Source organism: Lathyrus oleraceus, chromosome 1 (assembly GCF_024323335.1).
Source record: "Lathyrus oleraceus cultivar Zhongwan6 chromosome 1, CAAS_Psat_ZW6_1.0, whole genome shotgun sequence".
NCBI classification, from domain to species: domain Eukaryota; kingdom Viridiplantae; phylum Streptophyta; class Magnoliopsida; order Fabales; family Fabaceae; genus Lathyrus; species Lathyrus oleraceus.
The window spans coordinates 325,782,526-325,795,173 of NC_066579.1; the positions used below are offsets into that span (position 1 = coordinate 325,782,526).

The 12,648-nt window shown below is 40.4% G+C and overlaps 1 non-coding gene across 1 annotated transcript; it reads left to right on the top strand.

Moving 5' to 3' along the window:
* The first annotated feature begins 11,883 nt into the window (after positions 1–11,883).
* Positions 11,884–11,990, top strand: LOC127116593 (small nucleolar RNA R71). The gene has a single exon (XR_007801411.1). It is a non-coding gene; the product is annotated as a small nucleolar RNA R71 (small nucleolar RNA).
* The last annotated feature ends 658 nt before the right edge of the window (positions 11,991–12,648 follow it).

Here is a 12,648-nt window from a genome sequence, read left to right on the forward strand (position 1 = left end):
CTACCAGAACATCAATGTGCGGAAGTGGAAAGTCATCTTTCGGACTTGCTTTATTCAAATCTTTGTAATCTACACACATTCGCACCTTACCATCCTTCTTTGGCACTGGTACCACATTAGCAACCCAATGAGGATAAGAAGTAACAGCTAGAAAACCTGCATTAAATTGTTTCATAACCCTGGCTTTGATTTTCTCAGACATTTCAGGACGCATGCGACGAACCTTTTGCTTAACAGGATGACACTCTTCCTTCATCGGAAAACGATGTACTACTATATCAGTATCCAGTCCTGGCATGTCTTCATAAGACCAAGCAAAAATCTCTACATAGTCTTGTAACATCTGAATCAATCTTTCTTTGACATTGTTTTCCAAGCCTGCTCCTATTTTGACTTCTTTCTTGTCTACTTCAGTACCCAGATTTACAATTTCAATTGATTCCTCATGCGGCTGTATAGTCTTTTCTTCTTGCAGTAACAGTCTGGCAAGCTCTCCACGCACTTTGCAATCTTCCTCACTTCCATCCTCGACTTGGTAGATCGGATTTTTGAAGCCATAATTAACAGTAGCAGAATTATTATCAACAGGATCTAGAGTGGATATGGATCTGCAATTTGTTACGTGTGTGTGTAAGAAAACATAGCTTGTTTGAAAGATGACAGGAAAGATAAAGAGCGCAATATTTGAATGCAAAAAGTCCATTCATTTATTGAATGTGAATATGCTTATGAAAATGACAAAACCCTTAACAAATTAGCTATTGTGCCCTGGGCATAGACACAATGCTTTAAGAAGTTCAATTGTTCATAATAAAAATTACAAAATTTGAAACGCTAAAATAAGCAATAACAATTACTCCTGACTAAAGGAAATCGGGATAGTGTCTTCAGCCTTCCAATTATTGAGTCCGTCACCAATTGTTGGGAAAATCCAGCTATCCAAGTCGCAATCGCTATCAGCATCTTCTACAACATTAATCTGATCTTTGAGTATCTTTTCAGAGCTAAACCCCAGGCAAAATTTATCAGACTTGTACGGTACATCGATCAGTTGACCCCAGCCAGTACGACCACCATCTTCAACCACGGCTTGAGCATCCTTCATAGAAATCATAGCAGGAGGAGCACGAATAACCTTGGGCACACGGGAAGTTGGCTTAAGGACAGGACTGGTCGGAGGAACTACTTCAAATGACTGAGAAGGAGTCTCAAAGAATTCACCATCCATCTCGACGTATCTGAAGGTATGTACACTACTGACAATATACTCTTCTTCTCCACACACAGTGACAATCTTGCCCTCTATTGGATACCTCAGCTTTTGATGGAGAGACGAAGCTACATCACTTGCCCCATGGATCCAAGGGCGTCCCAGCAAGCAGGAATAGGCAGGACGAATGTTCATTACGTAATAGGTAGTGTTGAAGACTTGAGGTCCTATCTTGATAGGGAGAACCACTTCACCATGGACAACACTCTTCGCACCATCGTAAGCACGCACCATAACGTCACTAGGTTTCAGTTCAATGCTTTTACAGTCAAGCTTATCGAGCACAACTTTCGGTAGCACATTCAAAGAAGAGACATTGTCGATCAACACATAAGACAAGGTGATCCCCTTACACTCAATGGAGATATGCAGAGCTTTATTGTGATTCTTTCCTGCTGGTGTCAGGTCAGCATCAGAAAAGCCTATGCCATTATCAACAACCAAGTTAGCAACATAATTTTCAAACTGATCGATAGATGTCTCCTGAGGTACATGAGCGGTCTTTAAGAATTTTATCAACGCATTGGCATGAGATTCAGAAGATAACAATAAGGATAACATCGAAATTTTAGACGGAGTATGCCCCAGCTGTTCTACCACATCAAAATCACTCTTACGGATGATTTTCAGCATTTCTTCCATTTCCTGCTTGGCAACATCTTCGGTAGTAACTTCGACTGGTGTCTTTGACTGAGAAGGATTGATTTACTAGTCCCTTTCCTCGAGTTTCAGGGGCGGGAGGTGGGATTTCTGGAGAGAAGATCCTTCCACTTCGAGTAATTTTACTAGTCCCAATAATGTCAACGTCATTAGGATTAGCAGAATTATCATCTTGCTTTATGCCGTGGATGTAAACATCACCTCCATAATTCCACGGAATGGCTTTGCTTGAGGAATACGGTACTGGGCCAAGTGCAGTAATAATTAGGGGAGCTACCTTGGGCTCAGCAGTAATCTTCACAGGCACTCTAGTAGCGGTAATCTTCACTGGAACTTTGGACCTAGCAATCACAGATATTTCTTCAATAGGGTTTTCCACCTTAGGAATCTTTTCAAAGAGAATTGTACGATCATCCATCAGCCGTTGAATACCATTCCTCAACTTCAAGCAATCATTGGGTCGGAGTATACAGAGATCGCAATTTTCAGCACAACCCGGAAATAAACCAGCTTGCAATAAATTCTTCTTGATGATCAGGAAAGGAGATGCTAAGTCAGCTACATTAGTAATGTGAGAATTGTCATCCACAACATTAACAGTCTTGTCATGATTAGGCATAGGAGCAGTGATGACATTAGGAGTCTCCGGAGGATCAAATTCAATATCTCCAGCGTCGATCATATCTTGAATCTTATTCTTCAACAACCAACAATCGTTTGTATCATGCCCTGGGCTATCAGAGTGATATGCACACCTCGCATTGGGATTATAACGAGGAGAAGTAGTGTTGGGATTTGCAGGAGGATCTCCGAGGGTAATTAAATTTTCTTTTAGCATACCCTGCAGTGCTTGTGCTAAAGTCATATTGATCTTGGTAAACTGCCTTCTTGGCCTGTCTTGTCTGTGTTGGAAGTTTTGAGATGGTGGTGCTGCAATCGTAACTGCTCCAACAGTATGGTCACAATTTTTCTTGTTATGACCCCTTTGACCGTACACAGCATTTGATTCATTCTTCCCCTGATAGGACTTTATGATGCGTCTGGATCCATAGCTTCCTATCAGTGGTATACGGCTGGATCTTTCTCACATAAGCTCTCAGATGCATCTGAGGACAAGACGCACCATCATACTTAGTGAAAGCGGGGACCTTGAATTTGCAAGGAATGACCACATCAAAGACCAGACCTAAGGTTTTGAAATCCAGACCGGGCGCCTTCTGACCCTCCATAGCTAGCATACGTTCTTCCAGCAACTTATACTTATCATCTTTCGGAGAGTACTGTTCATTTTCATAATTTTCATAGTCGTCCTCAGGGTTGAAGGGATCAACATTCTCATCTTCCGAATCTTTTTCTGTCTCATCTTCTTTATCCTTCGGAATTCCAATCTTGACTCCTGGAGCCTGTACTTTAAGCCTTCTTCCCGGGTTAATGTAACTCCCAGATTTCTTATCCTTCTTCTTCTCGAGCAATGGAGTCTTCAGTTCCTCCTGCCCCTTGGATAAGTTCAAGATCATCTCCTGGAATTGAGCATTCTGAGCCTGGAGATCCTTGACAGTTTGTTCGAGGGCCATTTTTCTGTTTGAGAGGAAGACCGTGAGAACATTGATCCTTTAGAGTACCTGTTATGCAATGTTATGTTATGCTATGCAATGTATGAAATGTTTTCAAGGACTTTTGGAATTTAACTTCGCGTAAACCACCAAAAAGGGGAACTTATCCAAGGGGCAGGAGGAACTGAAGATAAGGTGGGCACAGGGTTATGAGTGAGAAATATCTTAACATCATTCATGTCTATGAATTGATCCGGATTAGGAAATAGCACCAAACCATAGATTAGTAATGCTAGAACATCTTCGAAAGCGTGGACACTCATAGCTTTTAGGAATTATCGGGCCTTATTTATCAGAAATTTGGCAAGTAAACCCTTAACTTCACTTCTTGTTACCCAATTAGTTTCAATGTCGGACTTTGTCATGTGTAAAGCCGCGACAACCTCTTCAGACCTCGGAATCTTTTCTAAACCACTGAAAGGTGTTTGATCAAGGATAGGTATCCCAAGCAACCTAGAAAATTCTTCTAATGTGGGTAACAACTGATAATCTGGGAAGGTGAAGCAATGATGTTTAGGTTCGAAGAACTGGAATAGAACTCTCATCATATCTTCCTTGAAACCGGTGGTAACTAAATTGAGGAGATAACCATGTTTCTTGATGAACTGAGCATGATCGGGAAGTTCCGACACTAAATCCTTGAGTTCAGGAGAGGTCGCTACAAAATTGATCCGGATGGTCTTCCTGGAAGCCATAGCCCTACAAAACAGAGCAAAGTTAAATCCCTAATTCCTCGAAATGGTTAGTACAATGCCATGATGTCATGATGTTATGATGTCAAGTAAGTAACAAGCATAAACAAGTCACACCACAATCGTTCCTAGGTTTTAAGGCTTGCATGAGTTCCATAAGTAAGTACCCTCCCCACTGAAGTTTGGTTGGTTCAACCTGTCCTAGAATAGTAACCGGGTTCTAGAAGGATCTCAAATCATTGACCTTTCCTTAAGTCCACTTCAGTGCAACACCAAGCGGTTGACCAAAATTTCCCTAGAGTCCAATCTCAAAGAGTGTAGCATCGAGTATCAACCAACCCCAGTCGGAACCGAAGTCAGTTATCTCACTACTTTCTAATGGCTAGGATGAGTCAATTAGGGTTTTAAAGGTCTGGTTAATGCTTTTATGACACCACGCAGGCGCCAAATTTTTCCTCAAGTAAACATGAGGAACATCAGGATATCCAAAGTGTCACATTAACCGTAGCCATCATTTTAACCATTCCAGTATACGCCGGACAGTCGTGATGATCTCTTGCTACTTACCTAAGGTACACTAGATCCGGGTGTAGGATCTTTCACTCAAGCATAAAATACCCAAACAATCCCTTAAAAGTAAATCAGATAAAGAAACAATTCGAAAACATAAGTGATCTTATCTTTATAGTAACCTCTCTTTTTAAGAGTCCCCAGCAGAGTCGCCACTGACTTTTCTTTTCTTTTATCCAATAAGGAAAGGCGGAAAAGAACAGGAAAGACCTTGATTAGATTTTGAGTTCGGGAGGTACATTATACAAAGGGAAGGTGTTAGCACCCTTTGTATCCATGGTTATCCATGGGCTCTTAATTGCTTAACTCACTTATGTTTTCCTTGTTTGAGAAAGTGTTTGAGAAATGTGGTGTGTTTAGAAAATATTTTGAAAGGAGAGTTTAACTTTGTAATGATTCTTGTACGAATGTATACAAAGTGTTTATCTCGTTTGATTTTGAAAGATGTTTAGAAAAATATAACTAGGCGATGATTCTGGTGCGAATGTATACCAAGTGGTGATTTTCTAAAAGATGTTTTGAAAAGTGTGAGGTGTGAAAAGTATTTTAAGCGGTGAGCAAGCATTTAAGAGTTATACCTAACCAAGGTCTTTATAGGTATTTCCTATCCTTAGGAGGATAAAACTGTCCTTACTATTGAGAAGTAAGTAGTCTTATCCTTTGGATGTAAAAGGACATCGCGGGGTCGTCGATTGGTCATTGAAGGCAACATTTGTAAGGATACCTTACATTCGAAGAGACGATCATCATTTAATCGTAGGCTACAACGAAGGGTCATCGAGGGACAAAGTCATATATTCGAAGGCAACGTTCGAGGGACAAGGTCATATATTCGAAGGCAACGTTCGAGGGACTATGATTTATCTTGTAGGGACATTGAACTTTTGATCGAAGGGTTAGGGATGATGATGATTTAATCGAAAGGGTCTTTGCTAAGGGTATCCCCACATTCGCGGGACATGACCGTAATATCGTAAGGCAACAAAGAGAGGGACAAGATCATATACTCGAAGGCAACGACAAAGTGATCAGAATAAGTCTCCCCAATGGTATCCCACAAATAAAGTGGAATACCGAGTAAGTTATTTCTTCAAGAGTCATGCGAGCCCTCACAAAAACTCAACAAGCAGGTTAGAATAACAGGATGAGGTGCAATCAAGAGTTGTACCAAACAAAAGAATCATAGCAATAATAGTGTCAAGTAAACAGCGCACAAATGCAATAGAAGACATATTAAACAAACACAGAACAGATTAGAGCACAAGCAGGAAAAAAAATCAATTATTGTCATGTTCGCTACTGCCTCGCCTAGCGAGGACTTGGTGAACCTTCGCTACATGTTCGTTTAGCGAGGTGCTAGAGAACGTCTGCGGGTTCTAGATTCTTCTTTGATAACAGTGCAATTTCAGAAACCCCAAACCCTATGGCATCCAATACAGAAATTACGTGATTAAGCATTCAAGGTATTGTTTTACACATTCATGCACATCTAAACCCGGAGGCAAAACCTAATGATACATACCCTTCCAAATTCAACCATAATGCTTCACACATTTAGAAATTTCAAATTGGGAGCATAGAGTAGTGGGAGTAGGGAAAACCTGATCGGAGGGATCGAATGAAATTGGATTGCACCGTTGGGTTTTCAGAGCAATCTTAGGGTTTATGCCTGATAGAGTTGGTGGAGGTAACCTTTGTGTAGATGATTTCCCTTCAGTGTATATGGAGTCTGCTCTGAATTAGCTTCTAGGGTTTTCTCCATTGTTCAGGGTTGTCTCCAGGGTTTTTTCCTCTGTAGTCGTTTTTTTCTCCTCCTTTTTTTCAAATGAAGTATTGGAATTTATAGCTGATTTTTGTGTCTTGATGGGCTCAGACTGAAGGCGATTCAGGCCCAGAATTTTTGTATATCCGTAAGCTTCGCTAGGCGAGTGAGCTAGCGAAGGGTTCGTTAGGCGAACACTCAGCGAGTGTTCCAGGGAATACTCCCAGATTTGGATAAAAGCACAGCTAGTACTTACTCGCTAGGCGAGCAGCTAGCGAGCAGGTGGCGAGCATTCCAATAGCAAATTCATCGATACTCGCTGGAGCGAGGAATGGAGCGTGGGCTTCGCCCAGCGAAGGGTTTGCTCGCCTAGCGAGTGTGACAGTTCAGGAAGTCATCTTCTGGATTTGGTCATCTGTGCGCTGAACGTTTGCTTCTTTAAGATTAATGTTATAAAAAATGAATAGATCCCATTTGAACCTGTTGAAAGTATCATAAAAATTAACGGGAAAATTTTGGGGTATGACACCTATAGTAGTAGGAATCGGTGGATCAAACAGAGTGTGGCTTGAGTAGTATGCTGGAATGTCTCCTCCTTCGTAGAGCTTCAGTCTTTGTCCATTTACAATGAATGGACTACAGGTTTCGTTCTTGATTTCTACGGCTCCGGATCTCAGAATCTTGGATACTTCGAAAGGACCAGTCCATCTTGAACGTGGCTTTCCCGGGAAGAGTTGTAACCTAGAGTTGAAAAGGAGAACAGGATCGCCTATATTGAAGTTTTTCTTTACTATTCTTTTGTCGTGATAGACTTTTGTCCTTTCTTTATATATTTTTGCATTCTCGTAGGCAGATTGCCTAAGTTCTTCTAGTTTATGAACGTCTAGGGTACGCTTTTCTCCAGCGGCTAGGTAGTCTAAATTCAAAGTTTTAATGGCCCAATAGGCCTTATGCTCTAATTCGAACGGTAGTGATAGGATTTTCCATAAACTAGTTGGTAAGGAGTAGTTCCTATAGGGGTTTTGAAAGCGGTTTTGTAGGCCCATAATGCTTCTTGAAGCTTCTGAGACCAATCTCTCCTAGAAATAGAAACAGTTTTCTCTAGGATTTGTTTTATCTCCCTATTAGATACTTCTACTTGGCCACTAGTCTGTGGGTGGTATGGTGTTGCCACTCTATGATTAACTCCATATTTTCTTAAAAGTTTGTCAAATATTCTCGATATAAAGTGTGATCCTCCATCTCTTATGACTAAACATGGTGTTCCAAATCTAGGGAATATATAGTTTTTAAATAGTTTGATTACTACCCTAGTGTCGTTTGTGGGTGCAGCTATATCTTCAATCCACTTAGACACATAGTCTACAGCTACTAAGATATACTTGTTTCCTAAGGATGGTGGGAAAGGTCCCATGAAATCTATACCCCATACGTCCAAGAGTTCTACTTCCTGAATGTTTCTTAGAGGCATTTCATCATGCCTTGAAATGTTTCCAGTGCGTTGGCATCTATCACATTTGACAATGCAAGCATAGACATCACGCCACATGGTAGGCCAGAATAGGCCAGCTTGAAGAATCTTGGCGTATGTCTTAGAGGTGCTCGCATGTCCACCATACGGTGCAGAATGACAATGCTCGATAATATTATTTACCTCTTCTTCTGGAACGCAACAGCGAAAAATGCCATCTTTACCCCTTTTGAAAAGGAGCGGTTCGTCCCATTAGAAGTTTCTCACATCGTGGAAGAATTTCTTTTTGCGGTGGTAGTCAAGATCAGGGGGTACTATATCAGCAGCTAGGTAATTAACGAAGTCTGTATACCAGGGTACGTTACTTATTGCTAAGGAATTTTGGGGGTGCTCATTAGGATCTAGGTTATTATCTTCAATGGTTTCTACTCTAGCTATCAGTCTATCGTATGCAAAATCATCATTTATGGGTACTAGTTCTGGTTTTAGATGTTCTAGCCTAGAAAGGTGATCGGCTATTATGTTATCAGTGTCTTTTTTATCTCTTATATCTAAATCAAACTCTTGTAGTAATAGAATCCATCGGAGTAACCTGGGCTTGGCATCTTTTTTACTTAATAGGTAACGAATGGCAGCATGATCGGTGTAAACTATAATTTTTGCTCCTACTAGATAAGATCTAAATTTGTCTATAGCGAAAACTACAGCGAGTAATTCTTTTTCAGTTGTTGCGTAGTTAAGTTGGGCATCATCTAGGGTTTTACTGGCATAATAAATGGCATGTAATTTTTTATCTTTCCTCTGTCCTAGAACGGCTCCAACTGCATAATCACTAGCATCGCACATTATCTCAAAAGGTTCCGACCAATTAGGTGGTTTCATAATGGGTGCCGATACTAAAGCTTGTTTTAAAAGATTAAATGCGTCATTACATTTTTTATCGAAAATGAATTCAGCATCTTTCATTAAAAGTCCAGTTAAAGGTTTGGTTATTTTGGAGAAGTCCTTAATAAAACGCCGGTAGAATACAGCGTGTCCAAGAAAGCTTCGGACTTCTCTGATGGTTTTAGGTTTTCTATAACTTCTATTTTATCTTTATCTACCTCTATACCTTTTTCGGAAACTATATGTCCTAAAACTATTCCTTCGGTTACCATGAAATGACACTTTTCCCAGTTTAGCACGAGGTTCACCTCCACGCATCTCTCCAGGATTTTCTAAAGGTTAGCAAGACAATTACGGAAATCAAATCCGCAAACCGAGAAATCATCCATAAACACTTCCATGATACCATCTAGGTAATCTGCGAAGATGGATATCATGCAGCGTTGGAAAGTAGCTGGGGCATTATAGAGGCTGAACGACATTCGTCTGTAGGCAAAAGTTCCATAAGAGGATGTAAAGGTGGTTTTTTCTTGATCTTCGGGGTGGATAGGTATTTAGAACAATCCAGCGTATCCATCTAGATAACAGAAGTAAGAGTGTCTGGCTAGACGCTCCAACATTTTGTCTATAAATGGTAAAGGAAAATGATCCTTCCTAGTTGCTTTATTTAATTTTCTATAATCTATACACATCCGCCATCCTCCTTCTAAACGTTTTGCTACATGTTCGCCTTTATCGTTTTGCACGACTGTGATGCCTCCCTTTTTAGGTACTACATGCACAGGGCTCACCCACTTACTATCCGAGATCTGATAGATGATACCTGCCTCAAGTAACTTAAGAACTTCCTTTTTAACGACATCACTCATTATAGGGTTTATTCTTTTCTGATTTTCTCTGGAGGGTTTTGAATCTTCTTCGAGCGAAATCCAATGCATGCATACGGATGGGCTTATACCTTTCAGGTCAGAGATATTATATCCTAAGGCTGAGGGATATCTTCGTAAAATGTCTAAAAGTTGGTTTGTTTCCTCTTGGCTCAAGGTAGCACTAACTATAATTGGACGGTTCATCTCTTCATCGAGGAACTCATATCTCAGGTTCTTAGGCAGTTCCTTAAGTTCTAAGGTTGGTTTCTTAGGGCATGGCATAGGATTTGGAGTAAGGGATAAACATTCGTAAAGGTTATCATCGATGTAGGGTTTCTTAAAGTCATCATCTTCCCTTATGAGAGTTGATGGTAACTTGATTGTTTTTATAATTTCTTTTTCTTCTAATTCTCTAACACATTCATCAATGATATCTAAGGCATAACACGAGTCTCCCATCACAGGTGCCATAAGAAGTTTCGAAATTATAAATTCTATTTTCTCGTCACCTACCTCAAATGTCAACTTTACTTTCTTGACATCTATTATGGCTCCTGCAGTCGATAAGAATGGTCTACCTAGAAGGATTGGTATATCATCGTCCTCTTTGATGTCCATGACAACAAAGTCAGTAGGGATAAATAATTGACCTATCCTAACGGGAACATCTTCTAAAATGCCTATCGGATATTTAACAAATCTATCGGCTAACTAAAGTGACATCTTAGTGGGTTGTAATTCTCCTAAGTTTAACCTCTCACAAACTGCTAAACGCATTAAGCTCACACAAGCTCCTAAGTCTAGAAAAGCTTTTTCGATGACATGATTACCCAAAAGGCAAGGAATGGAGAAATTTCCAGGATCTTTATATTTCTTCGCTAATTTGTCCTTGGAAATAGCATTACATTCCAAAGGCTTCGGATCGTCAAGTCTACGTTTGTTGGTAAGGATGCCTTTGAGAAATTTTGCATAAGAAGGTATTTGGGTGATGGCTTCTGTGAAAGGAATTTCTACATGAAGTTTTTCTATAACTTTAATAAATTTTTAATACTGTTTATTGATTTGGGTTTGTTTGAGTCTTTGCGGATATGGTATAGGTGGTTTATATGGCGGGGGTGGTATGTAAGTTTTATCTTTAGGTTCTTCTCCTTTTTCTCGACCTTCCTGGTTTTCAAATTCCTCTGGTTCCTTTACTTCGTTCGTGGGTTTGGTACATTCCTTAGAAGTTTCAGATTCACTCAATCTAGGGTTTGGTGGCTCATCATAAGCGTTCCCACTTCGTAGGGTAATGGCATTGGCTTGTCCTCTCGAATTTTATTGAGGTTGTCTAGGGATTGTCCTCCAGGTGTAGTCTGAGGGGCTTGGTTTAAAGCTACCTGAGAGATCTGGGTTTCAAGCATCTTGGTATGAGTAACTATTTGGTCAACCTTGGTTCCTAACTGAGTAATCAATTCGTTAACATGAATGTTTTGGTTCATGAACTCCTTGTTTTGTTGGGTTTGAGCGGTGATAAAATTTTCCATAATTTTCTCAAGGCTCGGCTTTGATGGTACAGGTTGCATAGGTTGATTTGATCTAGGGGCTTGATAACTAGGTCTCGGAGGTGCATTATTTTGAATAGGGTTATTGTTTTTATAGGAGAAGTTCGGGTGATTCCTCCATCCAGGTTTATAGGTATTCGAATATGGGTTCCCTTGGGTGTAGTTCACTTGCTCAGAGTGTGTTTCGTTTAATAGACTACATTCTGCAGATTGGTGTCCTTTAGTTCCACATATCTCATAATCCAACGAAACTGCGGCTACAGTATTCGGGTTTATGCACATATGCTCGACTTTGAGGGCTAATGCGTCCATTTTAGCTTGCTTCAAGTCTATAGAGTTTAGTTCATGCACTCCTCCTTGGGATTCCTTCTTCTCAACTGTCGCTCGTTCGACTCCCCATGATTGATGGTTTTGAGCCATATCTTCGATGAGGGCACTAGCTTCAGGATATGGTTTGTTCATCAGAGCACCACCTGCGGCAGTGTCGATGGTCATCTTAGTGTTATAATGAAGTCCATTATAGAAGGTTTGAATGATTAACCAATTTTCTAAAACATGATGTGGGCATGCTCGTAACAACTCTTTATATCTCTCCCAAGCTTCGAACAACGATTCTCCTTGGTTTTGGGTAAATCTAGTTATATGGTTTCGAAGAACGGCGATTTTACTCGGGGGAAAATATCTAGCAAGGAATACTCTTCTAAGGTTATCCCATGTCGTAATGGAATTGGGTGGAAGGGAATCTAACCATGATAGGGCTTTATCTCTGAGGGAAAAAGGAAATAAACTTAAACGTATTGCCTCAGGAGAAGCTCTATTGGTTTTAAAAGTGTCTGCTAATTGAAGAAATATTTTTAAATGTTGGTTTGGGTTCTCAGTAGAGAGACCCGCGAATTGTCTCTGTTGCACTAGTTGCAACAGGGATGGCTTAAGTTCAAAATTATTAGCTGGGATGGTTGGGTTTACTATACTAGAACTAGGTTCTTCATTAGATGGTTGAGCGAAATCCTTAAGAGGTCTTTAGTTTTGATCTTCGGCCATAGCTCTCTTAATTCTATGAAAGAATAAACGTGCGTGAGCGTAACGTTCAGGTTCCGCCAGAGGGTATACTAAGCTTAAACTTCCGGTGCTGCGAGTTCTTCGCATTGACCGGCGGGAAATAGCCTAAGTCTAAACGATATAACAACAGGAAAATGAAATTTGACGAAATTGGTCCCCGGCAACGGCGCCAAAAACTTGATGCGGTGTTTTTCGCAAGTATACGAACGCGTCAGAGTAATATAAAAGATTGTCGAATCCACAGAGACCAAGTGTC